The sequence below is a fragment of the Larimichthys crocea genome, chromosome III, assembly GCF_000972845.2.
Source record: "Larimichthys crocea isolate SSNF chromosome III, L_crocea_2.0, whole genome shotgun sequence".
Lineage (NCBI taxonomy): Eukaryota > Metazoa > Chordata > Actinopteri > Sciaenidae > Larimichthys > Larimichthys crocea.
The window spans coordinates 39,319,797-39,334,418 of NC_040013.1; positions in this window are offsets into that span (position 1 = coordinate 39,319,797).

The following is a 14,622-nucleotide window of genomic DNA, read 5'->3' on the forward strand; positions in this document are numbered from 1 at the left end:
GGGAATATGTTTTTTATATTTTAGATTCTTCAAGGTAGCCACCTTTTGCTTTGATGACAGCTTTGCACACTTTTGCTATTCTCTCGTTCAGATTCATGAGGTTGTCACCTGGAATGGTTTTCCAACAGTCTTGAAGGAGTTGACTTTTTAGCTGCTTTTCTAACACACTGCAGTCCAACTCATCCCACTTGGATGACTGGAGATGCCAGGTCATCTGATGCAGCACTCCATCACTCTCCATCGTGTTTTGCGTCATTGTCCTGTTAAAAAACACATGATGGCTACACTAAGCTTAAACCAGATGGGATAGCATGTCGCTACAGAATACTATGGCAGCCATGCTGACCTTGAATTTTGATTAAAACGCCAACAGTGTCACCAGCAAAACACCTCTACACTATTTCATCTCCTTCTCTATGCTTCAGGATGGGAACCACACATGCAGACACCATTCGTTCACCTTCTCTGCGTAGTAACTAAAACTGATTAAATGTAATTGGGATTACATAATCAGATTAAAAAATTAAGTAACTATAATCAGACCTGAATGCATTTGAAAGAAAATGTGTAATTGTAGTCAAGGCTTATTTGGTTACATTCTTTGTCATTAAAATACATAAATACACACAGTACACTTGTAGTTTGTGCCAGCATTGTTATTGTAAGGGTAATATTTGATTTGTACCATAAATGCTGAATATGCTAAATTCATTTTACTTGCATTGAACATTTTCAATGCGTCCATTCTTTTGATATAAGTTGCAATATTTTCAATGTTTTGCATAAAATAATCAAAAAATATTTTTAAAAAAATGTCTATTATTTATATTCAGTAACTGACTACATTTCCATACCATACTATAGCGTAAGAATCTTGAGAATGGAAATTACAGTCTTTGCAGTCTTCCTGGTCCCAGTGACCAACTAAGCTCCCTTAAGATGCAGTATGTTTTAATCAGTTATCACAGTCAGTATAGTATTTTTACCCAAACTCTGTGACCTAAATATATATAAAGCAGGCTCAGCTAAATTGCATATTCTATCCACTGCACCCAGCACAACATGGATTATATAGAATACTAAAGATTACAATAAAGTGCATTCTGATCTCTATACCAGGGGCGAGTACTGGGTTGTGTGTATCTGGAGGGTGTTCATTAAATTCACATAAAACATAATGGAGCTTCACGGCTCTGACACGAGTTTGAACATTGTTTAAATGAGAGCTCACGTGGGATTTGAGCATATTCCCTTTAACGGATAAACTGACAAATAATCAATGGCCAAGTCAATGCCAAGTTGTCTCAAACTGACAAATGTAATAATAAAAACCCATGAAAAAATAGTCGCTGATGTTGGATGCTTTTGCAATATGTTAGAAGGGCACAATATTCTTCACATAATAAACAAAACAGGACAAAAACAGCATGCAACAACCTTTCTGAACATTTGTTAATAACAATAATGAATGCTTATGACTAACTGATACCTAATAGATTGAAAGTTTAATACCATTCACAAATGAGCTGACAATCCAGAAATGATAATAATAAAATTATTATAAAATTCAAAAAATCATACCGTTCCTTTTAAAGGCTTTGTAGTTCAGTTACCTTCACATAAAATGTCAATGAAGTTATCTGAGTAGTTGCATCACTATGCAAATAGTGCAAGCACTTAATTACATGTAGTTCACTTGTCCCCAACACTGACTCTCCATATATATTTATGTATTATTATTATATATATGTATGTATACACACCTTGCACATGACACATTTCTATGTGTTTATTATTATTATTATTATTATTATTATTATTATTATTATTATTTTATTATTATTATTATTATATACTGTACTATTATTATATACTGTTTAGTAACAATAACATTACCATCATATCATCAGTACATGTTCGTTTTTTTCTATTTTAAGTGTCCTTGTCTTATTCTGTGTGTTATTTTTTTTCTACCTCAGTATTTTATTCTATTGTATTTTATTGTATTGACATACCAGACTGTTGCTATGATGACCTTAATTTCTAATCTATCTAAATTATTTATATAGTTAGTATCGTCAGTTGATTTAATTCAAGCTGATAAGTTGCAGATACCAATTGCGCAGTGACCTTTTGATTCATGATGAATCATGCTCATAAACACATGGAGAAATGTGGGAACAGAATCTTTAAGGTTAAGAAGGTCAGATAATGCAGAATGTCCCCAATAATTGAAATGTAGAAGAAAAACAAATACAAGTATTTACACCTCTTCATCTGAATGGTGCGGACTTTGTTCACAGTTTGATCTTTGTTTGAATCACACTTCTCCTGAAAGCACGCCTCCTCCATCACTGTCATCACTGGCATGATTTTAGCAGTGAACACTGTGATGGCAGTAGGAATGTGGGGAATGTGGAGAAAAGAAGTGGAGGAGTGCTTGGATCGCCCATTCTTACACTTGTGCACACCTGGCAGCTAAAGTGTCAAGTCAGGAAAGTCCAAAAAAATGTGGTGGTACAGTTGTCCCCTCTGTCTGATAGAAAGGAACTACACAGAACTGCATTACACAGTTACAAGATGAAGTTATGCCTTTTTTCTTGCTGTCTCACTCTGCCACATATGCACACTTTTTGTTTATATCTGTCTCTCTTTGGGCAGTCAGTAATGACTCAGTCAGAAGTTGCATTGTGAACAAGGCTTAAATGACTTGTTGACTCACCCTCATCCAACAAATGTACTTTTACAAATGTAGTTTTTATTATTACTCCCCATGAAGTCACCATTAATGCTTGAATGTTTTTTTTCCGCATACAATATGGCTAGCACTGACAAAAAAGTATTTTTTTAATGTATTCTTCATGGTATTTACACATCTGTCATTTGCTGGTAAATGGTAAATGGACTTTACTTACAGTATATAGCGCCTTTCTAATATTCCGACCACTCAAAACGCTTTTACAGGACATATCTCATTCACACACATTCATACACTGATGGCATTGGCCATGAAAGGTGCCAATTGCTCATCAGTTTGAGGAGCTAACCATTCACACACAGATGCCGCAGCCTTCGGGAGCAGTTTTGGGGTTCAGTATCTTGCCGAAGGACACTTCGGGATCGAACCGCCGATCATCTGATTAGTGGATGGCTCTACCTCCAAGCCACAGGTGTCTGGTAATTCCTGTTTTATATATCCTTTTATAGTCTGAGAGTGTCTGTGGGCTGTAACTATGCCTGGACCTCACTGATTACTGCACAAAAGCAGCAAAACAACTTTATTTCTACATTCAGTGATTTTGGTGAAACTGGATCATATTTTATATAGAATATATTTGCTGGATCTCCAACCTATTTTCTCCTGCTGCTTAGTTTCAACTTGTGATTTACTTTGTGATTTTCCTGATGGACATGGATGAATTACTAATCTAGATAACAGCTAATTGACTGCTGCTAACTGTATCTGCCATAGACAGCATAAATATGGACGCTGTATCTGTGATGTCACCCACAGGTTTCATCCATGCTGTTAATTATGAGGAACTTTAAGCCATAATATAATTTGAACAAGTGAGTTATATAGAAATTCAGACTTCATCATATATTTGTAGTATTGCTGTCTTATGAGAGCCATGTATCTCTAAAAAGTCAAAAACAAGTTTGTTGCCCTGGAGACAATTAAGAAAGCAAAGTAACTACAAATGTAGTGCAGAAAAAAGGCTAAAGTATAAAAAGTATAAAGTTGCATAAAATGGAAATACTCAAAATGTAAAAATACCTCAAATTTGTATTATGTTACATTCCAGCACTGGCTTCCTATATATTATGTTTGGTGTATTACGGCTGAGTGGACAGTGGTAATTTCAGTCAACAGTCTAGGAAGCAGATTCAAGTTTGTCCAACATTTCCAGGAGAAAACTGCAACTGCTGTCACAGAAAATTGAAATAATTTCTCTAATTTTCCACACCACAGTTCAAAGACCTGCATATATAGAGACTTTGTGGTCAGGGCCCCTGCACTTTGAACAGTGTCAATGACACGAACAAGCCCCACTGCATTCAAATTAAACGTATCATGAGCCAGGCTTGTAAGGCGAGGCGTTCCAGCTGAGGATGAAATAATGAAATATCTCCTCTCCTGGTCCCTGTGCAGCAGAAAGGGAGAGAGGGCCACGGCTGGCTGCAGAAGAGCAGGACAATCTCCATTAACCAGTGGCTCTTTGCCCACATTGGGGCTATCAGTATCAATGCAAAAAACTCTCCTTCACTCTTGTTAGTGTGAAGGAGTCAGGGAGCTTATAGCATAACCTGTGTCTTCTCATGTGCTAGGACATTTATTCTCCTGGCCCTTAGGGGAAAAAACATGTTGGGTAGTGAGCATTTTCCTTCAAGACCAAGAAGTTGATCTACAGCTGCTGAAGCATTGCCAAATCTTGCAAAGGATAAAAAGGTAAGGATTTTGTTTTTGTAGATGTTGCCATGAAATGAAAACCTCAGAATTTTCAACATGGGGGTAAATTGTAGTGTGAAAGATATTCAGATCTGTTATTGTGAAACAATTGTCAGGATGCGCAAAACAAACGTTGTCTCCTTCATCCAACACAAGGAAATCTGAGGCCCCCCCTTAGGAAAATTCTGAGTGCCTCCACAGCATTTGACATGCCGACTTGCCAACGGCCGTTGTCAGCAACATCAATCAAGAAAAGACTGAATCCATCTCACCTCTTCAGCTTGTGCTGGATGCAGCAAACACAATGTCATTCCCGAACCTCTCCGTAGCCGTTTGACAGCCTAACCTGTGCTGAGAATCTCAGCAGTGTTCATATCTGAAGCATCCATGCATCTTAGTACAGGGTTACTGTCTGCAATATACTGAAAGTTTACTAGAGTTTAAATTAATAATCCACAGTCCAAAAAAATAAAAAAATAAAAAAATAAAAATCCAGCATCACCATTATAGCTTTAAAATGCTTGGAAAGTGTTTGAAGGTTGCTCTTTCACAGCAGCTATAGTCTACATGAATTCACAGCAGAACAAATCTGAAGAAACTTTTCAAACCACTCTTTACAATATGCTCAAACTCTAGTTCTGAGTGGCCCTGACACTCTGACTGATAAGCATCATGATTGCTGCTGCACGGCATGTGGCTTTTAACTAAAAGTCACATGAAATCATATACAGAGCATTTTGCTGAAAGTCAATGACACCAGGTCAGGAGGGAAGTAACTCTAGTTCTGAGTGGCCCTGACATGACATAAGCAACGTGATTGCAGCTGAACAGCATGTGGCTTTTAACTAAAAGCCACATAGAATAATATACAGAGCATTTTGCTGAAAGTCAATGGCACCAGGTCAGGAGGGAAGAAAGCGTTCAGGAGCCTCTGATGTCTTATGCTGTAATATTTATTGAAGCTTGATCAAGGAGAATCAGAGACATTTTCGCATACAATCAGGTATGCATATGAGTCAGTTTCTATTCTGCCCAACTCATGCTGGTGGTCAGACTTTAAACTCATGCAGATGCCACAAATACTTTACGCCCTAAATAGTCAAAGAGGATGCATTTACCCATGTTAGTGTTCACCTTCGACACATTCTAGTCTGGAGACACTGTTGTCTGCTCATGTTAATGGAACGTCAAGAGTTAGCTGTCTAGGAGGCCAACGCTGAGTTTCTTCGACCCTGATCACCAGACAACTCTGAGACAGGCTGGCACCTGCACTCCTCCCACACTCCAAACAACGGCCTTACATGCCAAAGAGAAAGCATCTTCTCTGATCTGGCTTAGTGCCGTCGCCGTCTATGACCCCAAGGCCACGCACCAAAAAGATAGAAAATTCCATAACAGAACGCTCAGTGATTCAATGTCACAGGCAGTCTGAATCCATTTCAGTGAGAACATTTTCTGTGTGGTTTGTTATGTTGTGGCTTTTTTAGTATTTAGTCAAATGTCTATGTCTATGTGTGTTCAACAGGAGGAGACCATACTCAGTCATGTGTACGAGGCTTCTGAGGACAACTCTAAGACACCAAAACAAATTCCTAAAAGGGAACAGCTGGCTTTGAAGAAAAGGTTCAGACATGAAGTCGCATCAACGAGGCACAAGCACGGAAAAGCTGACAGCTTAATGGGATTGTTAAGTTTAACTATGAGATGCAGAGTGTATTTTTGGCAAAGCAATGAAAGAGATGCTTTGCTAACAAACAATATGACAGAACAATATGGCTAACAACCTTGTTTACAGCTCAGTCTGTCACAGTCGGATCTGTCAGATGTCACTTTGTGTCAGAGATGATATGTTTGCATTGGATCCACGTTCATTTAGTTCTGGTTGTGTAATCTTTCACTGGCACCTTGATTCAGATTCAGATGAATGCTTGTTTACATTCAAAAATACCTTTTGGAATGAGATTATAGTGTTTTGCTTGTGTCTCATGACATCCATGATTTTAATGAGGAAGTTTATAGAACTTGAAAGATTTCATGAGAAATTTCATCATTTCAGTGGAAAATATTGGATTTTTTACTCATTTATTTTACTTCTTTAGTGAGGTATGTTACTTAGGACTAATAGTGCTACAATAAACCCAATAAATAACCAAAAAACTGATGATTGCTAAACATTTTATCTCGTTAGTGTGTCTAGTTGAAACATCTTGTCATGTTTTACTTGTATTCCCCCCTAAACTTCACACATGGCACAAGTTAATAACTGTTTGGCCCAAAGAGATTAGTCTTCTCGCTGCTGGTCTTGTTTGTTTATGTAGGTCATGTAGAGGCATCAGTATTAAACTGAGACTTCAAAACCAGTTTTCAGTAAGATAAGGAAAGAATAGATTTTGCAAGACTTTTTTTATTTTTATATTGCTGTATTGCTACTTTTACCAAAGTAAAGAAAAGTGCATTTTCTTCCACTGAAAATGTTCCTTAACATTGATGAACACGCAATCTTTAAGTGAAAACATGGAATTCACCAAAAGTGGAGACACTATTACCTGAGAGATGGTATCTCTACATCTCTACAACATATCTCTACAGCATATCTCAACAATATCTCTACAACATATCTCTAGTATAGCACTACATGTGTATAGTATATCTTTAAAGCATATCTCTAGTACATCTCTACAGCATATTGCATGTTGCACAGTCAGTAAAAGAAATATTTGTATTGTGTTTTTGACTGATGATCTTTTTCTGCTGTAAATCCATGGATATATAGTGTTTAAAGCATGAACACATTGTGTTTAATAAATGCAGTTTCTTTTAGCGATTAACCACCACGTTTGTGTTTTAGAGATAAATAGTGAATCCTGCTCACAAGCTGTACCAAGGATTTCTACTGTGCTAAGAATCTTGGGGAAGACAAATCAGCAAATATGTTAATGATATAAAACTTCATTGGGCTGTAGAAAGTAAACTAATTTTTTTTTGGCTTACCTGAGGATATTTTTAGTAAGTTAGATCTGAAAGGTAGTTCCTGGTAATGCTGAGGATAAGGACCCTGGTTTGATGCATAAATGCATAAAACAGTGACATAACTGATGAGTATTGTCACAAAAAGAGATGAATGCAAAGCCTGGCTGCAAGAGAACATATTGAGAACATATGTTCTGTTTTGCAGATGAAAACATAATATATGAGGCATATCAGATGTAGAATTGAGTCAAGGGTATGCTGCAAGAAGACATTTTAAATGAGTTAAGTTAAATGAGTTGAGCATGGTGAAGAACTCCATCATTTTTCAAATTACCTCTGGACAGTCAAAATAATTCCTTCACCCCTTTAACAGGATTATTGCAAGGACTTTTTTGGCAGTTTAAACAGCTTCAGTCTGTCTCACAGGGTTCAGAATAATGACATTATTACATACAGGTAAATGTACCATTTTGCAAACTGAATGCAGACTTGAATCACTCATTTTTTTTTCTTTTAAGAATGAACACATTTTATTCTACAACAAAGGTAGCTATAAGTATGTGTTGTCACTCCAAAATGAAACTCCTGGTGCGAATCATTACACAAAGAAAAACATGGGCACAGGGGATTATAATCTCTACTGAAATGTAAATTCAAATTAAAACAGGATTTATATATTCAGAACCCAAAGGCATGGATATACAGGACAAGAAATGTGAATAAAAACCACATGTTGAGTGCTGGATATTCAAGCACTGTGACTCCACAGTTCCCAGACGAGAATGTTAGTTTTCTCTATGTTGGCCTGGAGACTTATAACGGTCACTCTAGAGTTGAGAGTGCTTATGCTTGACACCAACCCCTGCTGATACACAACAAATGACTTATTCTTCCTAACCTGGCTCTTCTTTCTTTCCTTCCGTGTCTCCGGTAAAGAAATTAACTAATTGTTGACAGGGAAGGGAAAGTACCAAACATCTGTGCAAATAAGTATCTTGTTCAGTTATACTGCATGGCATGGCATTGTACAGAGGTAAGATTATGATCTTTGACCAAAGTGTCTACAATAAACTCTAACAGCAGCATGTGCGCTGCTTTTGTAGCTTTTGGTTCCTCTGCTTCTGTTCTTACTTTCAGCAACAACAGGTTTTCGCGTATATTATTGATGCTGTCAAACCAAAACTCATTTCTCATTCATTTCAATGTGGAACAAAGCCTGTCAAAACTCGGCACAGTCATTACGATGAATGGCGGCAGACTCAAATCGCAAACACAAGCCAGACAACAGGATTAGTTTAAACAGTTTATTGTATCAAAGTAGGTTCCAGAATGGTGCATGACTGGTGGTGGCAGAACTCCAGGAGGTAGGTACAGAGACAAGACAGAGCTAGACATGGCAGGTGAATGGTGGGAAGGATTCCTCAAGCACAGGGAACAGCACAGAACTCAAGGTTAATCACAGAAATCACAGAAAAAAAACTGTTTTCTAAGTTGGCCATTACGCTTGCTACCATGTCTACAAGACTGAATGATCAGTGGCAGTCAGGTTGAACGCTGTTGAATGATGAAAGTTGTAGTTTCGCTACAGACCCACGTCAGGGACATGTATAGTTACATAGCCTAGTGTAAGTATAGTCGGATTCTCTAAGCACGGCCTTTGAGCACAGATGTTTTTTTCCTTAGTCCTTATGAATTCTCTTTCACAGTTTATTACATGTTGTGCCCTAACACACCTATCACCAGTTAAGAGACTGAGCACAATCATTTTACTTTTAAGTTGGACACACCCAAAATGCACTTCCATGTGCTTCATATCATGCGCTCTGAATTGTTTAAATAGGGCCACATGTATTTGATCTAGAAAGTTTTCTCCAGTGTTAATTGTTCACGTAGTTATATCTATCCATCCATCCATCCATCCATCCATCATCCATCCATCCATCCATCCATCCATCCATCCATCCATCCATCCATCCATTATCTGTAACCGCTTATCCTTATTAATGTCATGGTGGGGATGGAGCCTATCCCAGCTGACTTTGGGCGAGAGGTGAGGTACACCCTGGACAAGGCAAGGCAAGGCAGGGCAAGTTTATTTGTATAGCACAATTCGTACACAAGGCAATTCATAGTGCTTTACAGAGGCAAGGAAAAACATTTGAACTAAGACAAGCAAAGCAAAGAAACAAAAAATTAAAAAGAGAAGAAAATTTAATTAAAAATATCAGAATGTCATTTAAAATCATCAAAACAGCAAATTTGAAAACAATTTAAAACATTAAACGAATCACTGGATTATGATTAAAAATCTTTAAAAGTTCTTAAAAGAGCTCAGCCATAAGCACGTGAAAAAGAAAAGTTTTTAAACCTGGATTTAAAAATGCTAAGAGTTGGGGCTGATTTCAGTCCTGCTGGTAGTTTGTTCCAGTTGTGAGCACAAACTGCAAATGCGGCTTTACCGTGTCTGGTTGAACTCTGTGCTCCACTATCTGACCTGAGTCAGTAGATCTCAGAGCCCTACTGGGTCTATATTCTGCTAACATTTCGTTTATGTATGTGGGCCTAAACCATTCAGTGATTTGTAAACTAGTAGTAGAACGTTAAAATCTATTCTGTGGCTAACTGGGAGCCAGTGTAAAGACTAAAGAACTGGGGTGATGTGTTCTGATCTCTTTGTTCTGGTCAAAACTCGAGCTGCTGCGTTCTGAATGAGCTGCAGCTGTTTGATACTTTTTTGGTGGAGTCCAGTCAAAAGACCATTACAGTAGTCAAGTCTACTGGAGATGAAAGCATGGATCAGCTTCTCCTGATCTGTTTGGGACATAAAGCCTTTAACTCTGGATATGTTCTTAAGTTGGTAGAAGGCTGTTTTGGTGACTGATTTTATGTGACTGTTGAAGGTCAGATCTGAGTCTATCAACACGCCAAGGTTTCGGACTTGGTCTTTAGTTCTAGAATCAGTAACTCAAGGGTTTTACTGACAGCAACCCTCTTCCTTTATTGCCAAAAACAATGACCTCAGTTTTTTCTTGATTTAATTGAAGAAAATGTTGGTTCATCCAATTTTTGACTTGCTCTAGACAGTTACACAATGACTTTATAGGACTGCAGTCATCTGGGGACAGCGCAAGATATATCTGTGTGTCATCTGCATAACTATGATATGACATAGAATCTGCAGAATTTGACCCAAAGGCAGCATAGAGAGCTTGAAAAAAAAGGGGTCCAAGAACTGACCCCTGAGGAACCCCACATGTCATAGCCACTCGATCTGATTGATTACTTCCAATGGTCACAAAATAACTCCGCTCCTCCAAGTAGGACCTGAACCAAGTCGTGGTTATATTTCACATATTATTTTCTTGGGCATAAACGTACTGCAGTACAACACGTCAAACAGACAACGCACATTAGTGTTGTTTAGCACAGTCCATGTGGTGAATGAAAGTTAGCTGAACATGATGAAGGTTTTCAATAATCCCGTCACAGTCATTTTAGCATCATATCACTAACTTTGTGTAGCGAAGCAGGATAATTTGTCTAAAGCAGCTTCAAATGTACACTCACCGGCCACTTCATTAGGTACACTCCCACCACCCACTATGACCTTAACATACACTAGAATTATTACCTTTCTGACTGTTTCAATGAAAAATAGAGGGAAATAGAATAATAGCTAGAAATAAAAAGGTTGATATGTTTTTGATTGACACTGTTGCAGCTCTAAATCCTGGCCGTCACATTGTGATCCTGACATTTTATCTCTTTTTTGTCTAAGCTATGTTTAAACTTGGACTTTAAAACCTAATACTATTTACAATACAGAAAAAAGGCCTTTTTTAAAAGTCTTAAATCCAGATTGGTTCATAGCATATGAGCAGTGAATAAAGCACTATCAAGGTTACAACTAAACAAATACAAAAAGAAAGAATTTAAATGCACTATTTTATATAGAGAGGGTACATTTCAAAAAGATGAAGTGTGCTGAGATGAAATGTAAATTGTGGAGCCATTTTATAGGTAACAAGGCAATTCCAGTGGTACTGAAGGCCGTACAAGGCTGAAAATTCATCAGATGTGAATAGTAAAACAAGGTCGCTGCTACCAGACGAGTCAAAGTGATGGCTACTGTTTATCTCTATGTTCTAAAGAGACTATTTAATGCACAGAGATGCCCATAAGAATTAATTGTTCATCTTTTACAGTGATTATATATGTACAATTATTATAGTTCAATAGTTTGAATAGAAATGTAGTTTTCAAGGCAAGCCACGTCATTGTCTTAAAAACACAGGTAAAACACACTTTGAAATGTGCTTTTACCTAATTAATTCCTTGCTGTGTACATCTAATTCTATTCTTCTGTTTTATTTTGATAATATCATATTGTATACTTTATGTTCTTTTTATAATGCTTTCATATTCTGTTTTTTTTTTTTTTTGGTCTTGTGAAGCACTTCTGAAAGGCGCTATACAAATAAAATGTTTTATTATTTCCAAACACTGATTCTGTCATACACCTTTGAGTATCACCAGTCTGGATAGCTACAGGCTTTTATCACAATAATAAAAAAGAAAGTGAAGATTTTCTAACGCTTAACGTATGGAGGACTGATCTAATGTGTAATGCAGTTTGACTAAGCTGTTAGGCTGAGACGGCTGAGATCTGTTTCAAATGAAGACGTCTGGGACATGAACTAAATTCACTATTCTATGATTCCCAGAGATATGAAATTGTATGAAATAACGAAGAATTTATGTCCAAAAGTATGCTGCAAGCAAGGCAGTCAGTTATACACACAGCCTTCAGCACAACTGATCACGACACCATACTGACTTACCTACTCTGACGCTCAATAGACTTGCAGTGAATTTAAAATATGTAAAATAAATTCCATTTTCAGAGTCGGTGTCCTTCGTGGCAGTTTCAAGTGTTGGCAGCTTCACCATTTAACAATAAATGAAAAGTATTTCTAGAGTTTCCAAAGCCTGTTTCAGTATAGCACAGGCCAAACAGCAATATTTAACTGGTGAACACGTGTTCATAGATTAATGCTCCATTATGTTTACCAGCAGGTTGCTCACTTTATCTGCTTGATGTTGAGCAGATAGCGGACAGCAGGTTTATCTGAGATCAGCCCCCTGCTGAAGATGGAAATGGATTTCATGAGCGCAACGTGAGTAAACCAAAACAGTAAAGCTGCAGGTTGTAAACATTGAACTGACATGGTTAAATCAAATTGTTTTCTTCGTCTAGAACAGTGGTTCTTAACCTTGTTGGAGGTACCGAACCCCACCAGTTTCATATGCTCATTCACCGAACCCTTCTTTAGTAAAAAATAAAATATGATTTTTTTTACTGGTGCACAAAATGAACCGTGCATTAACATCACCTTGTTCAAATAACAAAACCAACACAGTGCATGAACTCACAACAACTTACCTCAGTGTGACTTCTGCTGTTGCCTTTGAGAGACCAGTTCAGATATGCGTGGCTTCACCTTGGCAAGTGCCAGTCTCATGTCATTTTCACTGCAAAGTCTGTTCCTTTTCTTAGTTTTTATGTCCAGCATCCTCGAAAACGATTGCTCACAAAGATATGTTGTAACAAATGGTATAAAAAATTCCAGGGCGGAGGCTCCACCGAACCCCTGAGACCGACTCACCGGTTCGATCGAACCCAGGTTAAGAACCACTGGTCTAGAAGTACTGAGCTATATTCACATAAAAAAGGAAAAATGACATCACATACCTGCACAGCTACTTGTAAGTCAAATAAACAAATAAACAATATATTTTCATTATTTGTAAAAAATGTTCTATATTTCGAACAACCTCTAGGATAGCGTCTGTGTCATGTCCCTTGGTGGGACAGATGCATCAAATTCTACTGACTAATTAGGTTAAAACACCACAGGAGCAATGTTGGGCTTTTAGGCAATTTTGGTGTAGTTGCCAACATTAAGTCAGCTGGTGCAGTCAGGGGAAGTCTCTAACACTCTCATTTGTCAGGGTTTAGTTTAAAAGATAGAGGACCCAAATGTAGACCAACAACGGGCAGGTAGACTAAACAAAAGGTATAATTTATTTATTGAATTACTGGATACAGACAGATCAACACAAAATAACAACAGACATGTAAGTCCAGTTAAAAACTTGAAACTTGAAAATCAAAAAAGGAACTGAAATATACTCAGAGCAGGAACATTGGGAAGAAACACTAAGACAGAATAACACAAGATTGGGGAACAGACACAGATAACCTCATAACTGAAATACTAAATTACTAAATACAAGAGAACAAATTAACAAATTAAACATCAAAAAGGGGGGGAAATGCAAACAGTAAGGTAACACAAAACACCTAAGGATGAACTCTTCAACATAAAACAGGAAATACACCAAAACACATGACAATCAATCAACCTGACCAGGGAAGGACACTGGAGTGCATGCTTTACTCCAAGGGTTCACAAACTTTTCTAACTTCTGGTCATTGAAAAAATTTCGTGGAGCACTACGCAAAGTAAAAACCACATTGAACACACTGTGGTTTCAGCTTTAAGCATCTCCACATGCCATCACGAATCCAAATTGAATGTTTTCAGGGTCGTATTTTCTCACCACACTGTTTGGGGATTGTAAGAACGAGCTAATAAGAATGAATAAATAAGTCATGACTTCAGATTTTTTGAATAGTCATTGAATCGTAAAAATTAATTGAATAGTTTGTGCAACTATTGTCTTAAAAAAAATATATTTTCCTATGTTCACGCCGGATTGTCATACATTACTTTGGTTCTGGTTTCTAATTTGACACACAAGGGTAGTGCACATCTCATAGCATTTGCTGCAATGCTATAAGATGAGGTAGATGCTCAGGTTACAGCCTTTCTAGAGAGTTAGGAGGATTTGTATTGCGCTCATGGCTTCAGAGGAAATAAAGTTTCTGTTTATGAATGTCACCATAACATCTCCCCACATCCTTCATCAACAGAGCGGTCCAGCTATGAGCTACGAGTGGGGGGTTTGTGGAGGATGGAATGTGAATGCCTACTAGTTAGCAGTGGCAAAACACACTTGTCTCTTGACATGGACATGTCATAATTGGTTTGATGATATTCAAACATAACTGGTCATAGCAATTTATTTGTAAAAAAAAACATCATATCTTCATTCATCCAATGAATGAAGCTGGGGCA